At 46.4% G+C, this 17,505-nt stretch overlaps 1 protein-coding gene and 1 long non-coding RNA gene across 3 annotated transcripts in view; both read left to right on the top strand.

Annotated features, from left to right (window-relative positions):
- Positions 1–17,505, top strand: part of EGFR (epidermal growth factor receptor) — a 203,342-nt gene that overhangs the window by 57,776 nt on the left and 128,061 nt on the right. The gene's annotated exons all lie outside the window — the stretch shown is intronic.
- LOC148110446 (uncharacterized) overlaps positions 1–17,505 on the top strand; it is a 53,831-nt gene continuing 36,326 nt past the window's right edge. The window contains exon 1 of the long non-coding RNA XR_015724082.1: positions 1–17,505. This exon is cut by the window's right edge and continues 11,013 nt beyond it. This is a non-coding gene — a long non-coding RNA (uncharacterized LOC148110446).

Here is a 17,505-nt window from a genome sequence, read left to right on the forward strand (position 1 = left end):
TGTGAACATGAGTCCCAGAGTTAAAATGCTGGCCCCTCGCTTTCTCCCTGTGTCTCAGCCTAAAGATCTCCCTAGTACCAGCCCGTTCAGGCAGCTCGCGACACTGTTAGGAAGAAGTAGCAAGGAATCTGGAGGATTTGTGTGACATTCAAAAGCAGGAAGAGCTACGTGAGTGAAAGACCTGTCGCTCCTGTTCCATTACTTATATGTGATAGTGGAAAACTCATAGAAGATACGAAGGTGTATGCTTTCCAGAATTGACTTTGTATGTTTTTGTGTTGTGGCTTTCAGGGGCAAGAGGAAAGAAACCATCATTTTGAATGTATGCTTTAGTTTGTCTTCTGTTACTTACAATTCTGTGTTACCTATTTTTTTTTTTAATTCAGAATCTAGCAATAAACGAGAAGTTCTCCAGATTTTTTTTTTTTTTTTAAGAAAATTGGAAACAGCCTGAGTGTGTTAAAACACAGGGCCGGGGTCATTCTGTCCCTGACAACCTTTCCTGTGTAAATTAGCAGTCATTTATTAATCTGCTTCCTTCAGCGTTGTCCCCTCTTTCCAGGCGTGTATGTTCTTCCTTTCCAGACAGCCTTACCAACGTGCATGTGTGTGTGCGTCTGCAAACACTGAGCTCACAGGGCCTCTAAATAGATACGTTTCTGCTTAAATACTAACATGTTTGGAATCTTTATTTCTAATCGGCACAGGATCACATGGTTCTCCACAAATTGTATATGAAAAAGAAAGAAAAAAAACAAAATTTATTTCACAAAAGTACCCTCAGCACATTTAGGTCACATATACAAAAACGTTCCAGAATGTAACTTATCTCTTCAAAGACAACACTGTTTTCTGGGCAAGTCAAGGCAAAATATTCAGTAACTTAGCAACAAAAACAGAATAGAGGTGATGTTGCAGGATATTTTTCTCTTGAATTGGATCAGAAAGTACCACAGAAGAAACAGTGAAAAGAACCCTGAAATACTTCAGTGCGGTTATTGGGTATCCTGCAGAAATATGTGCACGGTCCCCGCAGCTCGCTGACGAGGGCTTGGAACACAGCGCTTATTTTATACGTAACCTCCCGGAAAGTGAAATGTGTGTATTTTATAAATTTCAAGTGCAAACTTGCTCTTACGTTTACATGACATTACTTCAAGTGTCGCAGTTATTACCGGCAAAGTGGTTTGAGACTCTGTTCTTCAAGGCACTTGGCTCCGACTTGGGCACATAGAGCTCACTGACAGCGGATCGATGCTGCTGCTTTACTTGTAGTTTCATCGCAGTGGAAGAGCAGGCGCCTCGGAGTCGCATGGAGGGGGTACAAACCCTAGCTCTCCTCCGTAGCAGCGGTGGGATTTGAGTGAGCTGCTTAGGTCACCTGTGCCTGCGTTTCTTGTGGGACGTGAAGCTAGTCAGAGCCCTTCCCTGGAGGGCTGCGGTGTGGGGAGTTTGCTAGCGGGAGAGCAGTGGAGCCGTGCCGGGCGCTGGCGTGGCGGCTGCTGGCGTTAATGATGCTGCGCCGGCTTCCCCGTGGAGGGAGGTGGCTTCTCCCTGCAAAGGCGCCAACCGCAGAAGGGAACTTGGTGTCAACTCCATTCGTTGTTTTCATGAGCAGGACCAGAGTCAACTGCTTAGTTAGGTTGACATAAATACTGACAAATGCTTTTAAAAACTTGGTATTTTGTCTCCTTTCGTGGTCCTTAAAGAAGTCTCCGAAAGATGACAGGGCATATGAAAAGCTGTCAGGAGGGGCCGCTGGGTGGCTCAGTCGTTAAGCGGCTGCCTTTGGCTCCGGTCATGATTCCAGGGTCCTGGGATTGAGTCCCGCATTGGGCTCCCTGCTCAGGCTTCCTGCTCCGCCAGGAGCCTGCTTCTTCCTCTCCCACTCCCCCTGCTTGTGTTCCCTCTCTCGCTGTGTCTCTGTCAAGTAAATAAATAAAATCTTAAAAAAAAAACCCAAAAAAACTGTGGGGAGTCATCCCACATCTCCAAGTGAATCAGTGTTCTTCTGTATTTGCCAGTTTCTAAAATGTCACATGCAAAGGACTTTCACTAATTTATTTTAGGCACATACTTACAGGTCAGTTCATTTCACCATCTGGAACGTTCCCTAGCAGACTCAAATTTCTCGTGTTAACATCATATTACTTTTAGATAAGAAATATTCAGGCTTTGCTGATCACTCTTGCAGACCAGGCTTTCAGCTAACGACCCTGGCCAGTTGTGTCGTCGTTTTCCCTGCCTTGGGATGATGCCAACATCTCACCTCTGTCTTTTTTCTATTATTTAACCATTTAATTATGATTTTTCCAAAGACCCAATTCAGATATGTCCAGGGTCCAAAGATGGGTGATCAGTTATTGGGGAACATCGTAACATGATTGCTGAGTGCCGTCACCCACATCGGCCCCTGTTCCCAGTGTGAGTTTCGTGCCTTCCTGGTGAGACTTTTTTTTTGCGAGAATAAAATCAAATACTCACCACGAGACTTTAGCGTGCTGTGTGGACCAGGCATGTGCCATAATGCTTCTGCAGTCACTGGGATTGATGCCACGCCCAGTGTAGACACCGCAATGATATATGCCTATTACCCCAAACTCCCTGAGTCCGACTGAATGCAGCTCAGTCTGCGTGTGGCCCGTAGGGAAGTGAAATGTGTAACATTTTATAAAGTTCAAGCGTGAACTCAGGTTTGAATTTACAGAACATCAGTGGCTCTTGGCTGCTGGGAAGAGAATTTATATCTGCGCACTCCTCTGTCCCATTTTCCCCTGAGGAAACCAGGGAACGCAAATTACTTCCTAGAGTCATCTAAATCCCACTCCTGTTCTTTTGCTGCACTGTTAATTACATAGAGACATCCACACCTACATCAGATTTGGTTTTCCCTACCTCTGAAGATGTTATCAGCTTTGTACTAAAAAAAAAAAAAGCAAATGTGCTATTTATCCCTTAGTCAAGCAATTATAACAATTATAACATTTCTCTTTCAAGACTTGCATACTGGGATGTATGTCCTCTACAAGGAGTTTTAGGCAAATTATAATTAAAATGCTGGTTACGTCTCTTTCCCTTTAGAATTGAAATAATAATTTCTTAGACCATGTTAAAGCCGGCATGGGCCACGTGGAGGGCTCCCTCTGACTGCACGTTGGGCGGTGGCCGGGTGGCCATCAGTGGCTCTCTCGTCCACTAGTCGTGATTCCCGGGAGCGCTCGGCCGCGCTGTGTTCTTCCCTCCGTGCTGTGGCTCATTCTAAGGCACGCACTCTTCGCCCCGAGAGAAAACAGGGAGGCAGGCGCCCCACCCCTTCTGCTCGCTCTGAGTCATGCTGCAAATGTTTCAGAATATCTGTTCTGACAGCGAGTCCCTGTCTGGATCCACGACGACTTCTGGAGAGCCATTCGTTCACTGTGCCATCCCATTCTGACCCCCAGCCCCACCGTGGATCGATGCCCTCATGACTTTTTTACTCTTGCTGTGCTTGCATTCTCGCTGGCTCCAGATTAGAGCTGAAAACATGAAGATGCCATTGAAACAGAGCCCTGCTCACAGCTGGTTCCCTTGTGGGGTCTTTGTATATAACACAGGAAGTGCAAGTAGTGACAGCATATCGTTTCGCTCAGTGTGGAAGGCCACTGAAGGTGTTTTCAGAATTATTTTTGAGACTGATGGATTTTTAAAGAAATACCTAATTATTTTAGGGGCACCTGGGTGGCTCAGTTGGTTAAGCGTCCAGCTCTTGGTTGGAGCTCACGGGGTGATCTCATGGGTCATGAGATCGGTCACATTGGGCTCCAGGTGCAGCGTGAAGTCTGCTTGAGATTCTTTTCCTCTGCCCTTCCCCCACTTGCACCTGTGCTCTTGTGTTCTCTCGCTCGCTCGCTCTCGCTCTAAAAATAAATAAATCTTTTTAACAAACCTAATTATTTTGAACATCTTCTTGTCTGTACCCCAAACACCTGGTGCTTCTACCTAGGATATATAGTATTATTAAAGAATATAAAACATTTAGGGATGCATTTTTTATATTATAAACTACTATTACAAAATTGGCCAATTCATTGAAGTCAAAAGAAATTTGTGATTAGTAAGCTGATTAGCTGGCAAAATCAATATTATTTTTTCTTAACGTAGCTGAGGACTAATGGCTAACCTATCATTCTAATTACTACATAAAGAGTTCTCTTTGTAAGGGAATTTCAACAAAACATTTTCATCCAGAATTTGAACCTTAAGATTATAAGGTGTTTTAGAAATCTGTTTTACACATCTCAGGGAAGGCTTTTACTGGAAGAGTCACAGGAGTGGAAAATCAATATGAAAAAACAACTCGGGAAGATACCTCACAATACTAGTAAAATCATTTTGTCACCGACTTAAAGCTTTTACAGAATACTTGTAAGTACATAGAAGGTCGGGGATAGATAGGTAGCCGAAAAGTCCAGCTACCCGCTCGAGCAGGACCAAGAGTTCTCGTCTTCATGCTCCAGGGGGAGGGGCAGATTGACACGGTGAAGGTAAGCTGAAAGAAACAAGTGTTTTAAATACTTCCCCTGAGCGGAGGGCACCAGCTACGACAATTTGGGCTGTGCTGGTCCTTGCATTGACTCGCCCTTGTTTTCGGAGGAGCAGAGCCTTCAGCTTCTCAGCACCTGGAGCCCTGTTCATTCGGGTCTTAGCCCTCCTCACGGAGGTCATTTCATCAATTGAGTTACAAACACGATGACACAAGTTCCTGTCTTCGGGCTTTTATAGTAGAAACGTTATGCTGAATTTCAGAATAGGCGCCCTGGAAGCGGACAGCAACAACAATGACACAAACAAAAAAGAAACCCAGTGGATTTGGGAACAAACGTGTCGATATGATTTCCCCCCAGATTTGGTCACACTCACATCATAGCTGATATGGAGCTGTGTCTGTCCCGAATCTGGGGAACACGTCTTACAACAGGTTACCTGATGCTCAGGTTCCCCTGACACGGGCCCTTGAGACGGAGCCAGCCCCGGGGGGTGAGGACGGTGCTTCGAGACTGTCACAAGTGCACCACAGCTGCCTTCCCTGGCAAGCGCCAAGTGACACGATGTACTCTGGAATTGGAATGCTTGATTTTTTTTCAGTTGGTTTGTAAATAGGATTGCACAAAAATCCATGCAAATCAACTCTCCAAATCGGGATTTGCTCAGCTGAAAAGACCGTTAAATTAGATGGGCTGGCGTGCAGTTGGTGGGGCTGCAGTGATAAAACTCTGTGTCGCAGTCCTTTAGAACAAGACAGGCAAGCACATTACATGATAATTTCCGTTAGACTGGAAATGTCCAAGCCTGTTTACCTCGATTAATTGTCCTTGTCCACTTTCCCAGCCTCGCAGTTATCCGTTAGTAATCAGGTATGAATGGGGCACTTGATAGTAAGGCATCTCATCTAAGTACTGTTGCTGTTTATTATGACATTCTACTGGAATTCTTTTTATCGTCTTGAAATGTACTAAAATCCAAACCATATGTGAGCTTTATCAGTTTTTCACATGATATACCTAACTGAAATTCTGAATCCAAATACGATTCCTGTCCTAATTATATTAGGGGCACTACCTGACGGTTTTGTCATCAAGACTCAGGGATCCCAGTAAAAGCTGGCTACGTGGGTTAGAGAGAATCCTGATAACCGCTGTGGTTCTTCATTTTTATGATTTAAATTTTCAGGATATTGTGTGGACTGTACTTAGGAAAACAATGTCAACAATAAATCTCTTTTAAAGATTTATTTATTTTCAAGAGAGAGTGTGAGTGGGGGAAGGGCAGGGGGGAGAAATCCTCAAGCAGACTCCCCACTGAACAGAGGGCCCCATGCGGAGCTCAATCCTAGGACCCTGAGCCGAAATCAGAAGTCAGATGCTCAACCGACTGAGCCACCCAGGGGCCCCACTACATCTCCTTTTTATTTCTGTCATCTAGAATACCTGCTTTCACAGACACACACCCTCGGCCACGTATACAGCCGCCTGAGATAACCAAGCAAACACACGCGTGCACACTGCTAGCTTTATGTCGTTTGTATGAAATAGAGCTCATGTGAATGTGACCTACTTAATACTTGATCCCTGCTTCTCCAAACAGTCTTCCCTGCAAAGGAAGCTGCTTTTCCTTTGAATTTCTCTTGTAGAGTCTACGGCCCATTCACCCCTGAAGGAGTTATTTGTGTGTATGTGGTCCCCCCTCAACTGCTATAATGTCCTTAGAGCTCTGAATATCCCTTTATTTGTTTGGGCCTTTGTCATGCCTGCCACCCTGTCAATAAATCTGTGATGAATAAAACTGCTAGAGAATGAGAGAAATTAACTAGCCGCCAAGGATCTCAACCTTCTCTGCTTTGGTGTTTGAAACCTGAGTGCACTACCGTTATAGGACATAAAAGGCAGAATGAAAATCATATGAAAATCCATGCGAATACTAGTATGTCTGCAGAATTGAACACATACCTATGTGGTGAGGAGCTGGGGAACCATTCGATATCTTGATGAGCTTAATTACGGATTATTGTTTAGGCTCAAAAATTCCAAAAAGGATATTTATTTATTTATTTATTTATTTATTTATTTATTTATTTATTTATTAAAAGATTTTATTTATTTATTCGACAGAGATAGAGACAGCCAGCGAGAGAGGGAACACAAGCAGGGGAGTGGGAGAGGAAGAAGCAGGCTCATAGCGGAGGAGCCTGATGTGGGGCTCGATCCCATAACGCCGGGATCACGCCCTGAGCCGAAGGCAGACGCTTAACCGCTGTGCCACCCAGGCGCCCCCCAAAAAGGATATTTAGATCAGATCTTCATCCTTTGTAAATGTGGGTGAAAATGGGCAGTTTAATGTTCTGCACTAGGTGTGGTGTTTTTTAAAAGACACATCAGGGTGCCTAGCATAGGACCTCGGGCACATGGAAATTCTTTGATAATTGCAGAATAAAATTTCAAGGTAAAAGATCATATGAAGACTGAAATTGTTTTCCTGGGTGGTTACAATTGTAAATAAATATTTCGCACAAAATAAGTTGTACAATTTTATTGCTAAATTTTCTGATCTCGGTCTTGTCGTTTATACGGACAATAAAACCCATCTTCTGTATTTTCTTCTCTAGCAGTGAGAGGTATGTATGTGTTGCATGCTGTTTCACCTGCCCTACCACACAGTCCCTGGTCTCATATCCAGATGGATCGTGCATGACTCTGGTGTAATTAAATGACAGAAACGTGGACTTCTGAGTGGAACTAGCCCAGTGTTCAGACTGGAAGACCCTGGCCTGCCAGAGAGCTAGAAGGCAGGTGAGAGCAGGAATAGTGGGTCCCTCCAGAAATGGTCTGGAGGCCACAGAGACTCTGGAGCTAGAGTTGGTTAAATGCTCATAAAAAGAGGCCTTGGGGAGGTACTTTTCTGGACGTAGCCTTGGTTTTTCTTTTAAACTAAGGTAGCTATAGACAGCTGGACATTGTCCCCTGGGCGGGACTGGAGAGTAGGCTCTGATGCCACTGGGCTTTGTTTTGTTTGGCTAGCAAAGCTTCACACAATCGTAATGTTTCACCAGCTAAACACTATCATAGCAAGCCAACGACACTGTGGGTGTGGAGGGGGAGGAGGAGGGCCGGCACTGAGCAGGCTCTCGTGGGCTAAAGTACACAGTGGGCCTGGCTTCCCACTCTGGGCAGAGGAATTGTCTAGACTAAGGCTCTGTATGTCCCTCATGGCTTTCTAGAAACTTTGGAGTGTCACAAACTCTCCCCTTTGTGATATGTTCTAGTTCCTGAGCCTCCCGTTGCTGTGGGCATGTGGAGAGGGGAAGGTGGGGGGACAGGTGACAGCTGTGGGGGCCGAGGGCAAGTGAGGACCCTGCCCTCCGTGCCCCCCATACCTTCCCTACACCCACAACAGTGCCAGAAAGCTTCCTCTTTACAGCCATACCTTTAGGGATCCCACTGTTTCCAGGTACTACGTACCTTTAAGAAAATACCTTTTTACTTTCCTTTCCTTAATACTTAGAATACATGGTGAATGGATTACTCCAGATAATACCTACATATACAAAGAGGTTATAAACTTCTGCCTTCTTTTCTCTGATCCCAGCACCCTGAGGAAAACTGGTTTTTTTTTGTTTTTTATTTTATTTATTTATTTGAGAGAAAATGAGAGAGAGAACACGAAAGGGGGAGGGGCAGAGGGGGAAGCAGGCTCCCTGCAGAGGGGGAAGCAGGCTCCCTGCAGAGCAGGGAGCCCGATGCGGGACTCGATCCCAGGACCCCAGGATCATGACCTGAGCGTAACCGACAGAGTCCCTAGGCGCCCCCGGAGGACCATGTTTATACACGATTGTGTGTCTTTCCACAGCCGTAGAAAATGGTTGTATGCGGTTTGAGGAGCACACTGATGCTGTCGTGGATGAAGCTGCAGGGCTCAGGAGCTGCCCCGTGGACGGTACTAGGTGTCTGGTCCCAGAGTATCTGCTCCACCCCCTTTGCCTTTTCCGCAGAGAAATGGGGAGAGACAAGGGAAGAAAAGGTTCAGGAGCCGCACTGTTGTGTGGCCCCCCATCTTTGGGTGGCGTAGAGCATGGTGCTGGCCCAGGGCACCGGACGCCCTCCTCCTCTGTCCCTGCCCGCCTCCAGGTGCCAGGCAGGTGCTCACGTTCAGTTCGGGTTTCCAAAGGGAGAAGAGAAAGTAAGTTCACTGCTCAGGAGTTCTTCGCTCCTTCCTGCTCTGAGCAGCAGGCATTCTGATCGCAGGGCTCACAGGCCCGGCAGCAGGAGAGAGCGTGGCTCTGGCAGGAAACCAGGGGTAAATTAGCCCAACTTTGGAGACCGTGCAGAACGAGACGAGGACGGACGGACCAGCACCCAGGGCTGGGTAGAGCAGAAACTCTTACGGGGGGGCTTGAGCAGGAGCACCTGGAGAGGTGAAGAGTGAGCAGGGACCACCGTGTTGGAAGAGGGACGGGCAGGTGAGCACGGGCACGCTTGGGAGAAGCTCAGCCGTGCAGGGAGGAAGATGGGCACCTCCTAGAGTGTGGCTGCCCTTAGAGATGGGAGGGGCTCGAGTGGTACTTTTTACGTGCTGACAATTACTTAAGAAAATAAACCGAAAATGTTAGGTTTGCGTATTTTACTTTATTCCCTGCAAAGCCCCGTTCTTTCCATTGTTCTTCCTTTCACGGCCAAAATTAGGTGATGGGTGGGGTGGGTGTTAAATCCTGTGTGCATTAAATTTCGATATTTGGTTCATTGTGGATTTTATGACCTTTATTTGTGTTGTTAAAAAATATTACAATCAATATTCTCCTCATCACAGAGTCTCTCGGTGTCCCCTTAGATTAAAATGCATGAGGAGTGGGCCCTGCTTGCTTCTTACCTGCCCTCACTGATGAGCACCTGAGGGGAGACAGGGACGGAGCCCATCATTTGTGAGAAACCAGCCCTTCCTCCCCTGCCTCACGTGTCTTCCAAAGCCGAGAACAGTTAAGCTGTGCCCAGAAGTAAACATTTGTATATTTTGAGAGTTTTTTGTATATTCTATATATGAGTCTTTGGTCGGAAATGTGGTTTTCGAATATTTACTCTCAGTCTGTACTTTTCAACCTCATGTTCAGGGTCTTTTGCTGAACAAAAGTTCTTATTATGAAGTCTAATTTATCCATTTTTTTCTTTTATGGCTCCTGCTTTTTGCGTCATGTCTAAGAACTTTGCACTGAAGTCTGAATCCTGAAGGTCTTCTCTTATGTTCTCTTCCAAAAGTTTCATAGTTTTGTGTTTTAGACTAAAAACTAGGATCCATTTTGAGTTCGTATTTGTATAGTGTGTGAAGTTGAGGTAGAGGGCTTCTTTGTCTTTCTTTCTTTCTTTTTTCTTTTTCTTTTTCTTTTTCGTTTTCTTTTTCTTTTTCTTTTTTTTTTTTTTCCCCTCCAATGCCTAATTGCTCCAGCACCAATTGGAGAAAAAATGACCTGATTTCAACATTTATTATGTAGCCATAATACTCAGGAGCTCTTGTTTCTGTTTGTTTTGTTTTGAACAAATATCGGTCACTGCAACATGGATGTGGTAGGACAAACATGGGACGCTGCAGTCTGTGGAGCTCCAAGCCGAACTGACCCAGTGATGTTAATCATCTCTCAGGAGGTCGGGTGAGGAAAATGTCCTGCAAAGGGTGCACATCCAAGAATGCAGACTCAGTCCTGAGTCTCAGATGCTGGAAAAGCATTCCTGATTGCCACGTTATGTCAGAGTTTTACAGGTAGAAGTTTTCCTCGTGGAAAGCCACAGCAATTTAGCTGAACAGAAAGCATTTTGAAATGTGCTCTTGGCAGGGCTCCTTGCTGATAGGCAGTGGAAATGATTAACAAAGCAGTTACCAATTGTGGACTTTTGGTAGCAGAGGGAACATTATCTTCTGATAGAGTGGGCCTGGGACATGTCCTCTAGATGTTGGCAATTATCGAATTACCCACTAACCTGGAATAGGAGTGACCATTTCTTCACAGCTCCTGAGCGCCTACAGAATGGGCGGAGTTTGTTTTTAATTTGCAAGCTGTTTTCCTCTCCCCAGAACATGCTCTTAGTGTTTTCTTGTTTATTCTTTAAGGAGTTTTAAAGCCACTTGTAGGCTCACGAAAAGTTGGCACAGGAAAGGCGCCAAGCTCAGTGACTTTCACACATGTTTGGCCTTACCAAAGTGAGAACTGTGTTTTACAATCAGGACCTATACAGCTGCATATCAAGTTTTGTGAAATTATTACTATCTTGTCCGTGCCTCGGTGAGTCAAGGGATGGCCTTAACCGCACGTGTCTGTAGAAGATCTCGTCTCCCTTCTCCCCCCACCCTACACTCCCTTCCTGAGCATCTTTGTTCTCCTGTCCTTTCCTTTGTGTCCTACCTACGACTTTGTGGCCTTTTGGGGACTTGCACAGAAACAGTTTATTGAAACTCAACTGGTGGCGCCAGGGCCCCAGACGCAAAGCCACCGAGCGGAGCAAAGCCAACAGCATCCTCACGTGGGGATTTTCCAGAACCACCAACAAGGATTTGTGTCGTGAAAAGTTACTGTCCAGGGTTTGCATTTCCATCCCTGTTATGGACGGTCCATCCCTGAATCTACACACGTGACCCGTCTTCCATCTCTGGGAGGCACTCCGTCTGAGACCCTTCCTTGGGGGTCTGGTGGGCGTGGCGGGTTCAGAGCAATCACAGTGTAATAGCTCCTGAGAACTAAGAGCAAATACAACCCACTGGGTGGCTTACAACAGCAGCAGCGCTCTCGCTCGCAGTGTTGGAGATCAGAAGCCGTGCTGGCAGAGCCATGCTCTCTCCGAAGCTTGTAGGAGAGAACCCTCCCTTGCCTCTTCCTAGCTTCTGGTGCTGCCAGAAATCCTTGGTATTTCTCGCCTTGTGGGTGAGTCACTCCGGACTGTGCCTCCATCATCACATGGAATTCTCTAGTGTGTCTGTTTTGGTGTCTTCGGTGGGCATTCCCTTCTCTGTGTACGTGTTCGAACTTCCGTCTTCTCAGAAGGACACTAGTCATTGGGTTAAAGCCCACCCTAATCCAGCATGACCTCATTTTAACTTGCTTACATCTTCAAAGGACCAATTTCTAAATAAGGTCACAGGTACCAGACGGAGATTAGGACTTGCACCTGTCTGCTTGAGCCGTTCAGCTCACAACACAGTCATCTCTACACTCCTCCCTGGGAACTTCGATTGGGGGGTCTTAACCACGGCAGTACCAACACTGCCACAGACAGCTCAAGGGGAGGACCTCAAAAGCAAAGGGTTTCCTTTGGGTTTTCTTCATGACTTCACTCGCTGCAGGCCAGGACTATACCAGGTGCCTGGGGAGCCCTCTGGAATACTGCCTCTGGTGACTATAACACAACAATGACAACCATTCGTTCTTACGGGGGCAGGAACACCTACCTGCAGCGTAACAGAGGTGAGACTGGGAGGCACCAAATCTATCCTGGGCTTTAAATTTCTTCTAGGCCAGGGCTGCTGGGGGGCTGCCGGTTGAGTGTCTACCTTCGGCTCTGGTCATGATTCCTGGGTCTCGGGATCAAGTCCTGCATCAGGCTCCTTGCTCAAGCTGTCTCTCTCTCAAATCAATAAATAAAATAGTAAATGGTTGGATGGGTAGATAGATAGATAGATAGATAGATAGATAGATAGATGATAGATAAATTTATTCTAGGCCAAATGGAGACCTCTGGTGGGTCTACCAGTGATAAGTAAAAACTGAGGAAAGACCATTCTTCCTGAAAAAAATTACTACTCTTTAACCAAAATTGTGTTTTAAAAATATGTGCACTGATTGGGGGCGTCTGGGTGGCTCAGTTGTTGAGCGTCTGCCTTCTGCTCAGGTCCTGAGATTGAGCCCCACGTCAGGCTCCCTGCTCGGCGAGGAGCCTGCTTCTCCCTCTCCCTCTGCCCCGCCCCCTATTTGTGCTCGCTCCCTGTTAAATAAATAAATAAATAAAATCTTTAAAAAAAAAATGTGTGCACTGATATAACGCAGCCAGTCATTAACCTTTAAATATGCTGAGGAGTCTGGTGAGATGAACCCCGTGGTGTCCGTATATTGTGTGCACGGGTCGAGGGGCAACATGCTGGGAATGATTGTCCAGGGTCAGTGAGTACCCAGGTTTTCTGAATACAAGAAAGAGGAGAGATTATAATACACAAGTTGGCAAGATTGGGACCCTAAAACGTAGACCACGATAAATGGAACCGAACTCGGGAATTTATTCATAACAAGGTCAAGGCAAAGCCAGTTGCCGAGATACAGGGTGGAGGAACGCTGGCGTAACAAATGCAAGCAGGGAAAATCATTGGTGAAATAAAAGCCCAAACTATGCAAATAACGAATCATGGAACACTACAACAAAAACTAAGGATATACTGTATGGTGACTAACATAACATAATAAAAAATTATTATTAAAAAATAAAAAATAGAAGCCCGGACTATGATGTTGGAACAAATGACCACAAATGTCATGGCTTAAACAACACAACACACGCTCATCACATTGTTCTGTGCTGTGTTCTTGGGGACTCCGTGGAGTTCTTGGGTTCTCATCTGGAGTTCAGTTCTCCAGGTTCATCCAGGTTGTTGGCAGAACCAGTTCCTTGAGGTGGTAGGACTCAGGCCTGTGCTCATGGAGGCTGCCCGTCTCCATAGCCTGTTCACAGTAGAGCTGTCTGCTTCTGCTCGGCCGAAGTAGTTCCTGCCAGGAACGGCGCCTGATTGAGTCAGGCCCACCCAGGGTATCTCCCTTTTGATTTGGGACCTTAATGACATCATGCAAAATCCCTTCACCTTTGCCATTTGCATGATCACAAGAGTATTATCCATCACACCTTTGGGTCAAGTTACAGTAAGGGATAAGCAAGAGACAAGAAGCCGGACAACCTTATGTAGATCAGAAGTGCTCATTTCCTGAATCATGGAACACTACATCAAAAACTAAGGATGTACTGTATGGTGACTAACATAACATAATAAAAAATTAAAAAAAAAAAAAAAGAAGTGCTCATTTCCAAAGCTGCACTTGGGAGGGGTGTTTGCAAACCATCACGGGCTAGGAGGTGGGGAAGGACTTGGAAAAAGTCACAACAACAGATAAAGGTGGGGAGGGTGTTTTTGTGAGGGAGAATAGAATAGTTGTCTTTAGTATTTGGAGGGCAGTTACTGGGAGGAGGAATTTGATGGGCTGGTGTTCTGGCCTCAGACAGGAGCGATGAGATGTCCTGAGGCTCTCAGTCCAGCCCGATGCCCGCCTGCTGCATTCCTTCCTGGCTCCCCCAGCTCAGTCACTTGTCTGAATTCCAGAGGAGTACAGCCTGTCCAAAATCTTTAGCAATCAGACATGTTGCGGGGAACTCAATAAAATACGGCATTCGGCTTTCCTTGGAACGATCGACTGAAGGGCATGCTCAGATCCAAGAAAGGTATTTCCTTGCCTGTTCCATTTCTCTAGACCCTCAAATGATCGTTTAGCAACAGAAAGTCGGGACAGCAGAAGTCTTCCAAAGTGGACCACGGTCAGCCTGCCTTGAATAGAAACATCTTCACAGGTATTTTATATTTCATCGTGTAATAGACACATGCCAGATTGAAAAAAACGCTGAAGGCCACATTATGAATTGTATTGTGCCCGAGATATGAGAGAGCTGACGTGTCCTTGCTCTCTTTCCACCACATTCTTGCAAATCCTTTCAATATTACAAAAACCCAAGTCATTCCATATTCCTGAGGTCTGCTGACTGCATCTGTGTTTTCCATGGGTTTCTGTATGATGGAGTGGAAAACACCTGGGCTCCGGGGTCAGAGGGGCACTGGCTTGAAATCCCAGGTCTGCCCTATGCTCCTGGGCCCCTAGACTTCTCTCCATCTTAGCCCATTTTATTCTCTATAAAGTGGTGGTGATTCTTATCTCTAAAGGAACAGAAGAATACAGTACGTAGTTGGTGCCTCAAAAGTAACATTTCTCCTACTTTCAGAAAAATTACATCGGAGGTAACTGGACAAGAATCCCTGAACATTTAGAAATTTAGTTTTAGCCATATCATAAAGTCAGTGGTATGAAAATCTCCTAATAAGATGTGCTGAGCACCAGGCAGAGCAGAGAACTGACATGCAAGGTGTGTTTCTGTCTACCGGCTCGATACTGGGTTCTTTATACATCGTATGTTTTAATTCTGTCAAATAACTTTTTAGTCCAAAAATAAGGAAATAGGGGTTCATCATGGCCCCAAGAGACAGTGGGGATGCAGAAGGCAAGCTCATGTGTATTTAGCTTCGTGTCTCGTCTGGTAAACGTGCTGCCCTGATTTGACAATACTCGTGATTTGTGTTGGAGCATTACTGAAGCAGGAGACCCTCTTCCACTAATAACTTCTGTGTTCTCGTCCATAGGTTAAAACCGCTATTAATAGTACTGTGATAGCTGCTGTTTGTCAAATGCTTACCATATGCCAGGCCCTGCGCTAAGTAGTTGTTACGAATTCTGCCATTTCTATACTGTGTCACAATTTCCCTGCATGATCCCCCCTTTTACAGTTGAGGGAAGTGAATCTCAGAGAGTAGTTTGCCCAGGTTCACACAGCTGGTCAGTACAGACTCCAGGGGCTTCCAACACAGAGCACTCTTTTTTTTTTTTTTTAAGATTTTATTAGTTTATTTGAGACAGAACATAAGCAGGGGGAGGGACAGAAGGAGAGGCAAACCCCTGGCTGAGCAGGGAGCCTGACGTGGGATTCGATCCCCGGACTCCAGGGTCATGACCTGAGCCAAAGGCAGACGCTTCACCAACTGAGCACCCAGGCGCCCCACCCAGAACACAGTTTTTTTTTTTAAGATTTTATTTATTTGACAGACACAGCGAGCCAGAGAGGGAACACAAGCAGGGGGAGTGGGAGAGGAAGAAGCAGGCTTCCCGCTGAGCAGGGAGCCCGATGAGGGGCTCAATCCCAGGACTCTGGGATCACACCCTGAGCCGAAGGCAGACGCATAACAACTGAGCCATCCAGGCACCCCCACCCAGAACACTCTTAATGCCTTAAAACCATAATGACAGTTTGTAAGATTTACAAAAAAAAACAAAAAAAAAAAAAACAAAAAAAAAAAAACCTGTGGCAATCCAAAAAAAGTGAGATTATTTTGCTCCCTCGGAGGAGAAGAGAGCGCTGGAAAGACTATCACTGGAGTATGGGAAAAAATGAAGCTGTGGGCTTTTCTGCGAGCCAGCTCTTTCCTGGCAGCCTCTCGGAATCAAACCGTCTATCGCAGCTTGCTGGTTTCATCGGAGGTGCATGGTGACTTTGTCCTTTCGCGCTTTCATCTCTCTCCCCTTCCTTTTGCCCGCCCACCCCGCTGCTCGAGGTCCCGGGGCGAGCCCCCCAGGAGAGGCGAGGCGGCCAGAGCTCCCGCTCCTGCCTGGCAGGCGGAGGACGAGGGCAGCCCCGCAGCTGTGGACGGCCAGGGCAGCTGGCAGGCCGAGCGGGAGGGACGTGTGGGATGTGGGGCTTTGACGGCCCATGAGAGAACAGAATTTTTTGTTTTCTTTTTGTTTCCCCTTCTAAGGCATGAATCAGTCTCTCCCTGCCCCTCTCTCTCTCCACCTCCTGTTGCAGGCTTGCGTTCTTTGTATGCGAGACTATCCTAATATTTCTCTTTTCTTCAGGCAGGAAACGAGAGACCCATTTTTTTTTGAGGCATTCAGGAAGTCGTCCAGAGTTATAATGGCCCATTATCTAATGGTCAGAGTTTACTTAGGCTTTCACTACTTCCACTGCCCACTTGAAACAAGGAAAAATATTTCCCCCACCGCCGTGAGAGTGCTATTCACATCTGACCACAAACGCTCCGCCGCTGTGCCCGCGAGAACTCTAAGTCAGCAAAGCTGCTGTTTTGTACCCAGCACAATTCTTATTAACACTATTCTATATTCTTTTCAAGACATTTCTCAATTGTTTGTTTATAAATCTGGGCTCTGAACATGCACTCACAATCCCTTTAAACCCAGCATTTCTTCGCGTCAGCACCAGCGAGGGCACTTACTAAAAATGCATATTCTTAGGCTCTGCCTGGTGCCTACTGACTGCGATTGTTGGCGGGTAGATCTCAGAGACGCCTGTGCTGGGAGTCTGATTCTGTGCGACCAGCATAGGAAGAGCCATGGCTTTAACAAAAGGTGCCTTGCCCCAGAAGCATATAAAGCATTTAAAAGGTATGGCAAAATGTGTTTTATTAGCACCGACGGGGGAAAAAAAACACCAGTGACTTTTACTAGGAGAATTCAGAACAAGATCAGACTTTGAAGGAGAAATAGGATAGTGGCATTTTCTCACATGCTTTTGTGATGTTGTGATGAATTAGCAGCTTTCCCATTGGGTTTGCTAGCGCGTGGACACCCTCTCTGGTGGAGACCCGGCCCGGCCAGGCTCTCCTCAGGAGGCAGGAAGGCTGCGCATGACTCATAGCTTACAGGAACTTGTGCAGGTGAGCGGAGAACATTCCAGTACGTGGTGTGCACGGCCTCCCCTCCCCCTCAGCTCCTCCCTCCCTGTGTGGCAGGCCACGGAAGAAAGAAACTGAGAGTCGTGGTTCTCTTCTTAATCACGTAATCAGAAAGAGGAAAAGGTACATCAGGGGAAGGTGGTAAATGGAAATAGCGATCTCCTTCCGTCCTCAAACCTTGATGTGATGTAGGAGAGTACAAAGCTCTTCTCTTCCGCATCCCTGGCACCTGCCCTACCTGCCCCTTCCTCTCTCACCTGGCTAGGCAGCCCCGCAAAGCCTGAGGACGGGGTGGTCACCTCCAAGAAGAAGAAAACCTTTCCCAGGCTCTGCACTCCAAGCCCTCTGCCCCTACTCTGAAGATGGGATCCAATCAGGCGAGGCCCCCTTTGGCACAAAGGACCCCCGTGACGGAGCTTGAGACCGAGTCTCTGAAGCCACAGA

Source organism: Ursus americanus, chromosome 3, assembly GCF_024610735.1.
Source record: "Ursus americanus isolate L20-20 chromosome 3, mUrsAme1.1.p, whole genome shotgun sequence".
Taxonomy (NCBI): Eukaryota; Metazoa; Chordata; class Mammalia; order Carnivora; family Ursidae; genus Ursus; species Ursus americanus.